The sequence below is a fragment of the Egretta garzetta genome, unplaced genomic scaffold (assembly GCF_000687185.1).
Source record: "Egretta garzetta isolate BGI_Z169 unplaced genomic scaffold, ASM68718v1 scaffold299, whole genome shotgun sequence".
Classification (NCBI taxonomy): domain Eukaryota; kingdom Metazoa; phylum Chordata; class Aves; order Pelecaniformes; family Ardeidae; genus Egretta; species Egretta garzetta.
This window is the reverse complement of record NW_009260696.1, coordinates 2,375,721-2,387,732: the sequence shown is the minus strand read 5'-3', so window position 1 is coordinate 2,387,732 and position 12,012 is coordinate 2,375,721. Positions and strand designations below refer to the sequence as shown.

At 46.2% G+C, this 12,012-nt stretch overlaps 1 long non-coding RNA gene across 1 annotated transcript; it reads right to left on the bottom strand.

Annotated features, from left to right (window-relative positions):
* Window positions 1-4,561: 4,561 nt before the first annotated feature.
* On the bottom strand, window positions 4,562-12,006 carry LOC118453017. Its single transcript, XR_004842908.1, has 3 exons — window positions 10,180-12,006; window positions 8,753-8,860; window positions 4,562-4,638 (listed from the first exon to the last, which is right to left on the bottom strand). It is a non-coding gene; the product is annotated as an uncharacterized LOC118453017 (long non-coding RNA).
* Window positions 12,007-12,012: the final 6 nt, after the last annotated feature.

Here is a 12,012-nt window from a genome sequence, read left to right as displayed (position 1 = left end):
CTTACCTCTAGCCTGAACCTACCCTGTTCTAGTTTAAAACCATTTCCCCTTGTCCTAACACAGCTGGCCCTACTAAAAAGACGTTCCCCATCTTTCCTATAGGCCCCCTTTAGGTACTGGAAGGCCGCAATCAGGTCTCCCCGTAGCCTCCTTTTCTCCAGACTGAACAAGCCCAACTCTCTCAGCCTGTCCTCATAGGAGAGGTGCTCCAGCCCTCGGATCATTTTTGTAGCCCTCCTCTGGACCCATTCCAACAGTTCCATGTCCTTCTTGTGCTGAGGGCTCCAGAGCTGGACGCAGTACTCCAGGTGAGGTCTCACCAGAGCTGAGTAGAGGGGCAAAAGAGTTTTCTAAAGAAAAGGTGCAAAATGTGCATGAGGCTACGTGCTGAGATGCTGAGCACAGGCAAATCAAGTAATGTACCAGACAGCATCGATATCAGCTGTATTTGGCAAACTAAAACTTTATGGCCAAGGATTCACTAATCCTACCCAGAGCCTGCTTTGCCAACAGCAAACCAGAGCAAGGTGTGGTGTCCTTGTTCCTACGATTGTCCCACTTTCTTAATCCGTGTCACCGCCAAAGGCATTCAGTCTCTTCCTAGGTTCTCTGAGAAAAGATTCACCACCTCCTTCCTTTCTCTAAAGTTTCTCACTACAGGCTTCCAAAGGGAAACTGGAAACTCACTGCTAGACACCACTGTTAAAGCAGTATTTTTTAATTTGGCTTTCTTTTGGCGCTCAAGGCATCTCAGCTTCAGAATATGGCCCATTTCATTCATTATTAGCCAAAGGGAGTCAAGTCCCAAGGGTCCGGGTGCTCTGATGTCTGTAGCAGGGCAAAAGTATAAAGAATTTGACCTTCAGGAGAACTAACTGTTGTTTCCAAAAGCAGTAGGCATAGGGAGCCACCCTCTACCCCGTGAAAGCCACCTACACATCCCTCAGAACAGATGGAAGTTAACGATTACCAGCATTTAGCTCAAGGTGGATGGAACTCAGTGGGTGATTAATGTCCTAACAGCATTAACTATTTATTCTCTGTGACCTGAGCATCTTCCAGTTAAACAAACACCCCAATATTACCAGAGTCTAAATCCAAGTAGAGAGTTATTCTCATTCTGCAACAACCTACTGTTACTAATCTTGGCCTTCTCTCCATGGCTACCACACCAAAACAGGAGATAAAGATAAAAGAGAGAATTTCTCCAATGAAATTTAAGTCCATCTCTCTGAAAAAATAGGATACCAAACAGACAATACGTGTGTTCACTGCCCTGCAGATGCTGAAATTTTCACAGAGATTCCTGTGCCACTCTTTCTTGCAGAATCCTCGTGTTTACTCAATGTCGGGTGTGTTGGTGTTTTTCTTACGCAGAAATAACAAGAACTGTGTGTTTATAAACACAATTGTTTTCTTTTAAGAAACACCTGCATTTGTTAGTGTTTCCCTCTCAAAGAAATATTTCCTTTGGAAAAATACTAATTTTTCTCTCTGGCCATTTCAAGAACAATTACAACATTTAACTAGTCCTGCTCCCTGAGGTTTCATGGCCCACTGCTTGAAGACCTGCCGAGGATGTGAGAAGCATTCTGTGAGACACAATGAACCCACATGCAGGACACTCATCCTTGACCACATCTGCTCTCGATGGGAGCTGAGGCCTGCTGTCATCTCCCAAAGGCAGGAATGTAGAAATTTAAAAATTGACTCTTACGGGACATTTCCAAGGTATGGACATTACCTTTCAAACTTAAAGTTCTTCCAAGGTTTTCCTAGCATTTATTCTCCATAAAGAGGTGTCTCTTTAAGCTGGAAATCCAGTCTGAGGTTCTTGTTGTCAATGAATCATTCTGGAACCAGAATAAAAATCCACTCTAGAAAAGAATGGCTCTGGAGCTTTTTTGGAGGCCAGGTCTTGATTGGGGAGTTTAGGCAAGCTCTAGAAGGGGGCACTGTCATTAAACCCTTTGCTTTCCGTTTTGTGAAGACACCAGAATCTTTCCTGTGATTTGTAAAAACTTTGTACTCTACCAACACTTCTTCATTGTTCCAGCCCACACAGTAAAGGTGACACAGCAGTGCAGAGCAGCAGTCAAGACAAAATAGGAGTGGAAAATAGTGACAACATTTTGCCACGTAGTAATTGTCAAATCAGGGCCTGCTTGACACACACACACAAGTTTACAAGTTTGCTGTAGTTTAATTTACTCTTGGGCATAGCTTGGGAATGTTTCTAGAATAAAACCTTTTGGTGCAGCTGATAGCTTGGGAAAGGATTTGCCTCTGGGAATAGGAAACCGTTTCAATCCCTTCTGCATCTCTTGGAGGAATTTTTAATTTTAAAGCATTGATGATTATGCTAATGAGTGCTTACCCCCAAATGACAATGGAATATAAATGTTGACAGTAGCCAAAACATACTGCAAATGTGCAGCAAACGCTTCCTCCAGAGAGCCATCTATGCTACATGATAGCTCAGCTGGGAAGAAGCAATGTTCTTCACATGGAAAAGCAAAGTAAATGCATCCTCAATCCATGACATCCCAAGGTGGCACTTCTGGACTTTGCTGGATAACCATGGATCAATCGTTACTTTATCACTCGGGCATGCATTAAAATGTCCAATTTAGTTCTTAGGTAAACGTGAACCTTTCCCTTAGATCAGATGTACGAGCAACATCAAGTGGATTTAGCTAGGATTCCTCATGTAAACTTGGATTACAAGTGAAGCTGTCTTACATTTGAACGTACAAGAGGCTGAAGACCCTGGCTCCAGAAGTGGATTTGAAGGGGGCTGTTCAGGAGCTTGCTGCTTTGAAACTCAAAGACTGAATAGCTTGCAAAGTTCTTCGTTCTGCACAGGCTTGGTGGAACTGAGGAAGGAACTCAGGAATATGTTGCCCTAAAGTAGTACTCCTTAAGTGTCATCCTGCTTCTGGCAGAGCAATCAAAGCTGACTCCTAGGAAGGCACTCCTCCATACAAAGATGAGAGAAGCACGGCTTGGGTATTCTGTGGTAGATGCTGGCCTTTAGCACTCCCTCCTTTTTGGCTTCCCCTGGACCCAGGTCTCCAGATATGAACCCCATTTAATCTTCTAGTACGAGACACAGAGAAGTTAAGACTGTGTGCATATGGCTAAAATGCATCTTCTTCTCATCACAAAGAGTCTATTTGCTCCTGCAAGCCCAAGGACTCTCCGTGCTGATAACCAGTACATCGTACATGAAGACTCCTCAGCACTGCTCCTGCGTTTTTTCAGGCACTTTAAAAAAGACATATTCTCCCATAATCCAACAGGAAAGAATTTACAGAACAACTCCGCTTACCAAAACCCACACAGAAAAAAGTTTTGAAACCCTAAACAGAACCCTTTTAACATGTTTTAATTACTCTATTTTTAAATCTTTAGTGATTTTTTTTTTTCCTAGCTCAAGCCTTTTCTCATCTAAGCATTACAAACCTCCATCCAAGTAGTACTACCATTACTCGATCCAAAGCCTCCAAAGCACATCAGGTCTGACCGCAGGGCTTAAACCCCTGGAGATCTCATAGGTAGAGTCTGTTACATGATGCTGCCTGCAGCTGATTGCCTTTAGTTCCCAACAAAGTTCATCTGAGATACTTCAGACACCTCACGCGCCGTAGGGAGAACACTATGTAACTGCTCATTTAATTTGGGGACAAAGTACCGAGCTTGCTACCAAACTGGTTTGGTTGTATAGTCCCAGCTACCCAGTTTCTCTAAAACAAAGGGGTTGTTTTCAGCCCAATCCATTGGTAAGGGCACCTGAAAGGTGCCAGATGAGAGGTTTCCACATGCTTCAGTCCTAGTACAGGGGACAGGTGTCACCGAAATCAGGAAGAATGAACCTCGTAACACCAATGTAGTGTTAGAAGGCAGGCATTCTTTATTCACGGCGCCGGATGCACGGGGGATCGCTCCACCTAACGTGCATACCATCAAGCGGCAACTTGCCCGTTTATATGTAGCAAAGTATTACATATGTATGAATTTTCTCATTCCTTCTAGTCTGGCAACCTTGGCAAACCGTTATTATCTTTTTGCTTCATCCCCTCCCGATTCTTCCCGTCCTTGAAAAGGGTTCTAAATTCACTAAGTAACTATACTACAGACTTTAAGAAGAACAAAAAATCCAAGCTAGACACTACTGACTTTAACAAAGCAACCGCAAGCTAGACAAAGCTAATAACAAAGCAACAGCAAACTAGACAATACTAATTTTAGCAAAGTAACAGCAAGCTAGACAATAAGGCCTAAATCTTATGCAGGTAAGCCGTTTTACCTTTGGGGTCTTTTTGACCCTTAGGGTATCACAGGGAGGCTTCCCAAATCCACAATTTTCCATGACAAAGGGTTAGTTCAGCTGCATGGGTCCTGCCAGAAGGATGCTTGTTAGTCCAAGGAGTACAAAGATAGGTGGATTTGAACAGATCAAGCTGATTTAGAACTTTGCATTCAACTCCCAAAGTTTTCCCTTGGAATCACGGACCCCTGTATGGCTAATTTAAATCTACTGACACTAAGTGTCCTTGTCTTTGCGACCTTTTGCAGATCTCTTCAAAGCAGTGCACAGAATTCCGAGGATTCACGGCCCATAGGTTAAAAAGAAGCCTAGAAAAACAGAATGCCTGCGCTTATTTTTCTGAAGATCATTTGTTAGATTTCCCATCAGCACTCTCATAGGATGAAATCTTGGCCCCAGTTGAACTCAACAGGAATTTTGCCACTGACTTAAATGGAGCTAAAATGTCGCTCCTGCTATTTGTCAAGTCAATTACATCCAGACAATACTTTAACATCTGGCTTCAGCTGAACACACAGAAAAGTTCACTCCTTTAGTCTCTGAAGACAACACAATACGTTGGCTATCTCAGTAAAAATGAAAAATTTGTTCTTGGCAAGCTGCTTGTAACAAAGAGTGGATCCATCCAGTGACACTATCGGAACCAAATCCCTGATCTCTGGCGTACAGTCATTGGCAATGGCATCAATCGAGTCTCTGTCATTTTCTGGGAAGAATGTCAGAAGCACCCATCTACTGTCGAAAGTCATTGTGTTGTAAAAACTTTGTTTAGAACAACAGATCTGTCCTGCTCTGTGGTTTCCCACAGACGAGGGGGGTTTTCACCCCATTCATCTTCTGTTTCCCCAGCCACCGGAAGGTCCCTGCTTAGGGTAGGTAGCAGCCGTTCTATCTAAACCCCTCTCTGAGTACGGTGATCAAAGGTAAGGCTGAGGGATAACTGATTGCCGAAGGACAACTGATGTGAGCTCGTTTCCCTCTCTAACACCCAGCTGAGACAAGGCATTATTGGTTTATTGCAAAAATATTCAGGCTGGGTCAACCACAAGCAGGGTACATCTTTTCGTGTCAGAAAAAAAATAAAGCTATAGACTTATTTGATCAGTGGTGACTTAAAAAAACCTATTTGAATCAGAAGAATCACTGGATGACATCTGGAAGAAAAGGGATGTACAAAGGGGGGGTGTGTGTGTGTGTGTGTTATGCTTTAAGGATCTGCACGGTGTTGTTCCTTGCTCCAAGTGCTGGTGAGTTACCGTACTGCACACCTGTGCAAAACCAGCTTCCTTCCATCTTGTTCCATCCCCTGGGAAGCAAAACCAAAATCAGTCTCCAGTATCTGATGAGCCTTAATTCCCAGCACTTAAATAATTAGCTTCTCAAATGTACGAAAACAACTCTCATTTTCGGGATTAATGAAGGAAGCTGGGTTCCACTGAGCAAAGCTATTATGGAGCTGCTAATGCACGGTTTGATTTCATCGCCTGCCACTAAACACAGAGCGATGGGGGCTCCTGGGAGAGCAAGAATACAAGGAGAGCAACGCTGGAGGGTTAAAGTAGAAGGCAGCGAGAGAAACCCTAGCAATACTTTGTGGTTTTGTGCAGAGGGAGGGCTGGTTTTATTTGTGTGTCTGCTGAGTTTCATGGGGGTTTGTGAAGATGCCATATAACCCAAAAGAAGGCTAAAGCTCAGGGAGGTCCTAAGGGGTGGACAGTTTGCTTCAATCACAGACCAGGCAGGGGCAGTTTCTGAAGCAGGGGAACAGAAATGTAACACACACAGGAGCCTAACCCTTAGCCATGAAGCAGCTTCTGCCCAAGTTCTGTAGCCAGAGCAGTAGAGAATGGCAAAAAGCTGTAGTGCGATATCTTTCACAGCTGGAAGGCTACAGTGGTACGGGGCCGTACTGGTCCTCCCTGCTTATTTGGCTTATGAGTTGATAGGAAACCGGTTGCAAGGAGTCAATTTTTTCCTTGCCTCATCTCAGCAGCTACAGGCGTATGAACCCTTCAAAACAAACTTCTGTTCTTTTATATCTAGGCACAGGACTGGCAATTTCATTTTTCCTATCTGGATGGAGAAGGGACCGAGAAAAGAGTGCGAAGGCTGCTCTCCTCTGTCCTGGGAGATTTAAACTTAGGCCATATTACAGGAACAACTCAACAGTATTAGGACTCTTCCTTTCTCCTCTCTGCCTCGCTATTTTGCTGCCTTGCCCCAGACTCTGCTGTTTCACATAGGCAGAACCAAAAGCCCACACTGAACCTCTCTGTGTGGTACATGGAATGGGGAAGAGAGAGTAACTAGGAAAGCAGGGCTTTTGAGATATAACTACAGCTATTAAACAAAAAGTCATGCAACTTCTCAGACACCGGGAGGTGGAAAGGCCTAGAGTGTTGATTTCCTTTGGTTCTTCAACCATCAAAAAGCCCTTCACAGTATGTGTCATTCTCCCCCAGCCATTAGGGCATCCAAATTAGTGGACCTGCAGTTCTGGATGTGGATTTGGGGCTAAAAAGTTTCTTACACTCAAGTTCTTCTAACTCCAGTAGTGTCAATATGCCCTCAAGCACATAACATCTGTCACACTCTGCAAAACAAAACCAAACCAAACCAAACCAAACCAAAACTTTTGACCTCTGTAAGAAAAGCCTGGAATTGCAACGGAAGCCCTGGGTTGATAAAGAAACCTTGGTGCAGACAAGCAGGAGGAGTTGAGAGATTAATGAGGAAATCAATGGAACTGTGCTGGTTTATGCAGCAAAGTCTGTGCTTCGTAGCCCAACTTTCAGAGATAGGGACCAAGGACACCAGGGACCTGCAGATGCTTAAGAACCTCAGCACCTTCCCAAATGGGGTCCAGTTTTCTAGAGGTGGCCATTCAAAATTAAGCCTCTCTGAAAACGCAGAGATGCTGCTGCTTATGTCAGGGCTTGTTGGACCACTGGCTTCAGAGGAGTTACACCCCCTGTAATTTAGCTGAAGCAATCAGGGAATAATTATGTACAGTGGAGAGTTAAAAGACAGTAATTAAACTGTACAAATAAATAACTGAAGTGACTAAAAAAGTCCACCCAAAGCCTACTTTTGGAGCACTATTTAATGTAAATGAATCACTTAGTGGACAATGCAACAATCATCTGTTCAGCTTCTATTCATTATCAAAAACAATACAAAAGGATTGGCAGGGAATAGCCATGTGCCACAGGGAGCCCTTTAGGAAATACCACAGAACCGGGACTGGCTTTTGTCTGTTCTTCTATTGTGTTCTGACAATGCTTCGCTAATGAATGTCCAACGTCATTTTGGTTGTCCTTCCCCCGCCCCCCCAAAACAAATCAGTAGTAATCTTGGCCTTTCAGAATGAACTGAAATGCTCTGAGGAAGACTTCCACACGTTAGGTATCAGTTTTGTCCAGGTCTAAGAGGCTGAGGAGGTGCGGTCTCAGGCACCCAGGGAAATCCCACTGGAGGTCATGAGGCAAAACCCTCTGATTTGGGCAAAAATCCATTAAGTTCTGAAGAAATCATCACCTACCTTGGAAACTCCAAACGCTTACTGAATTCAGTACTTCAGTGAGTTGCATACTCAGTAAATTCATCTTTTGTTACTCAATTTGAAAGACATTAACCTCATTCTAAGAAATAATCTGCTTTTCAATCGGGAGTATTTGTGCTGGCCATGTCCAGGATTATCTTGGGAGTTATCTCCAGGGAAGTGCAAGCTAAAGGGAATCCCCACGAGGGATCTGGGGAGGTAAACAGACCAGGCAGACACCTACGCTAGAAGGAAAAGAGGCTAAGAAGACAATACCACGCACTAAAATACTGTCATTATGCTCCAGAACTGATGATCTGCTGGCAGGTACATCTCAGAGTTACTGGTTTGGAATATCTGAAATTGCTGGAACATGTCCAGAAGAGAGCAACCAAGCTGGTGAGGGGTCTGGAACACAAGTCATACGAGGAGCGGCTGAGGGAACTGGGGTTACTTAGTCTGGAGAAGAGGAGGCTGAGGGGAGACCTGATCGCCCTCTACAACTGCCTGACAAGAGGGGGTAGCGAGGTGGGGGGCGGCCTCTTCTCCCTGGTAACAGATGATAGGACGAGGGGGAACAGTTTGAAGCTGTGCCAGGGCAGGGTTAGGTTGGACATTAGGAAAAACTTCTTCACTGAAAGGGCTGTCAGGCTCTGGAATGGGCTGCCCAGGGAGGTGGTCGAGTCCTCATCCCTGGAGGTATTTAAAAGAAGGATAGATGAGGTGCTTAGGGGCATGGTTTAGTGGTGGGATGGCAGGGTTAGGTTAAAGGTTGGACTCGATGATCTCAAAGGTCTTTTCCAACCAAAGTGATTCTATGATTCTATGAAAGTTCGAACGTGGCGGCATGGCAGGTACCCGTAGGGGAACCCTCTTCTTACCTGGTTCCATGGCTCACTCCTAGGTTGCTGCCGCAATTTACAGCTCCTGCAGTGTTTCTGGTTCAACTCTTTGCAGGCCCGCAGTGGAAGCCAAATCACTGAAACAGTCTGAGTTAAGAAAAAAGGGCAAGAATGATACGCAAAAGAGAAAAGAGTGGGGCGGGTAAGTAGGCTTTGCTGCTGAGGGAAGGGCGTGTGGAATGGCACCCGGATTTGACTTCTCAAGGCTGTCTCTGAGGTTGTTTTATTTTGTAAACAAAACCTTAGGCTCTGCAGCAAATTTCTGCAGCCAGAGATTATTTTTTACCAAATCCAGTGATGATAGAGTATGTGGGTTTCCAGTTAATGCTATCTACAATTCGAGATAGAAAGGCACACTTCATAAAATCCTGCTACTAGCTCAGCCTTCCAAATAAAATAGACAGAGATGGCATCAAACCCCCTAGGGCTTCTGCTTGCAAAATCCCCACCAAGTGAGCTGCATAGCTTGGCTTGCGATTCGGGAGTTTTACTCACAGCATGTATTCAGAATGCCACTGAAGGTGGGACTCGAGGGGAGGGCTGCCAGCCCATACTGGGACTATTTATGCTATTACTATTTCCAGCTTCTTCCCGTCTTTCAGCTGGAGATCATTACTGTTGAAGCAGAGGCTGCAAAATGGGTGGCGTATCTTCTCCCGCGCCCACCACAGTTCGGTGCTTGGAATAGAAACGCAACCTGCAATCGTTGGCAATTGATAGCCGAGTACGCTGAGCTGGGAACGACGATGCATGGCCCAGCCTGCCGCCTCGGGTGCTGCCCAGAGACCTCCGCCAGCCGGCCGGGGCAGCGACATCGAGTATCAGTCTGCCTGGGACTGCTGGAGCTCTTTGGGAGACACCGTCTGCATCGCAGCGACCGTGGGGCTTCAGTTCAAGACAACACGATTCCTGGTACCTGCTAGGCAGGGGTGCCGTGCCGAGCCGTGCAAATGGGTGGTTGTAATACCCTAGAGCAGGAATCCTGAATGCTGCCCTTTGACGAAATATTTTTACCACTGGGCAGGGGTTGGGCAGGGAGGGGCAACTACTCAGCTTCTGATAAACAATAGTTCATTTTGCAAGACCATTGCTACCATTTGCACTAATTGACACTTTTTGATTTTTATAGCAATCCCTGTTAAAAGACAAAAGATCTCAAGTATCCTCTTAGAAGTAAAAAAAAAAACCCTGATTATGTTAACACATAAAGCATCATCCTAATATTGGGATACACTGATGAGAACCCAGCATAATTAACCCCCTTTGTTTAATAAACTTTCCCTAAAACATCCCCCAAAGTATACTCAATAAAATTCTGATCCTCCCTGCTCTGGTAAAGAATTTTTTTTTTTTTTTGTTAGTCCCTCGAGTGGTTGCTTAAGTCAGGTCTCACTGTAATTACACACCTCGCAGCAGTGCGGGGAGACTTAATTAAGAGAGTCACCGTAGGTGTGTTGTCAGACAGATACAGCCCGGTCCTGCTGGGGGAGGCTCTAGGATCCAGCTGCAGTGGGCACCTTAGGGAAGACAATTCAAGTTTGCAGAGGGTTTGGAGATCCTCCTGCAAAAAGCAGTGTGGACACACCCAGCAGCCTTTATTCAAAGCCCCTCGACTCCATCATCAGGGAGTCTTGTGGGTTTAAAAAATAAATAAATAAAAAAAAAATATCTCTGTACTCACCAGAGACGCTCTGCCACACTGCAAATTTCATATTCTTCCCCCTCCCCTTTAAAAAGTGTGACTCACCAGTTTCAAACGGTGACATTTCATTCCCAAACTATTCCGGGAGCAGCTGGCTCGGTAACACATGGGGATGTGGGGAAAAGAGAGGAGGGAGGGAAGAGCCAGATTGCAAAGTGAAAACCGCTCGTTCTCTCCCCCACGCAGGTACGTTGCTTTGAAATTTCAGAACCACATCATTTGGGACACGCTGGCAAATTCCATCGGAGGAAAACAATAAACCAAGCAGATTTCAGGGGAAAAAAAAAAATAAATCTGCACGCGCCAGTGATGCAATTCCCCCTCAGCTAGGAAGGACTGGGAGAGCGGTTTGCTCTCCAGATCTAATAGATGTGAGGAAACACACTGTCCCCACTTCTCACTCTTCTTACGAGTTTGAACCCCGCAGTTCTGGGCTGCTCCTTCCGACGTCTTCTCTGTTGGTGCAGACCCAGGTTTTAGTCATCAGCAATACCCTCCTAACGATGAGCAAATGTACATGCGGTGGGAAGATGACAAGGGGGGAATGACAAAGAAAGCACTGTCACAGCTCCCAGTCCCGAGAGGAGTTTTGTGTCACACTGCAGCTTAGCACGGCTCGTGTCCCTGCTGCGGGGACGTCACTGCCACGAGCATAACAACCAGCACGTGAGGACAGGGCTGCTGCGGGCGCTGGCCTGGTGGGCTCGTCGGCACACACATGGAATTGCTGTCGTTGGTGCAGCGCCAGAGGCAGGAGCGTAATCTCTCCTGGCCTCAGACTATAAATCTGTGCATGGCTGATTGGCGTCACAGCAGCCATCCGGCCCCATTCATTAATGTTTGTAAAATTCCACGGGGAGGGAGCGGCAAGTGATGCAACCTCGCAGCCTCCTCGCCGGGAGCGTCCGGCTGCACGTTTGCAGCGTGCAAGCCGGCCTGGCACGAAGGCAGGGGCCAGCAGGCTGCAGGTCGCCCTGCCAGGAGCCCGCAAATGTCAGCAAACATCGGCGCTGCTGCAGGCGAGCGCCGGAGGGGCCAGAGCCTCCAGGCGGACTCGGAAGGGGCCAGCGCAGGATGGCTCTCGTCTGTGTGCGAGCTAGACTGGGGTGCCGGGGGCAGGCGGCCCCGCACACGCTGTCACGGGTGATGGCAGCACACAACCACGCACCCCGCTGTGCCTCATACTGCACGGGCTCATAACCGATCCCCCTGCATGTCTGCACAGGGAATGTTTGATTACAGTTTCATTCATCTCCTCTGCTGCCTTTGTAACAGGGGAAACTCTTCCTGCGGCTTTCGCGACCCAGCAGCGGCTTGGGACCTTGCGTTGGCAGGTTCGAGCCCGTTCCCGTTCCTTACCTGGGGAAGCCTTACTGAAATCCGTGCACATTGAAGGAAGAGGAGGCTGGCTCGCTGCTTGATACTGGCATGCAGCAGCGACGACCTTGGCTAGGTAACCATCTCCTGAATACAAAGATGGATAGAAACGCAGCAATTCCCTTTTTTAAAAAAACCAACCCAACCAATCTTCTGCTAA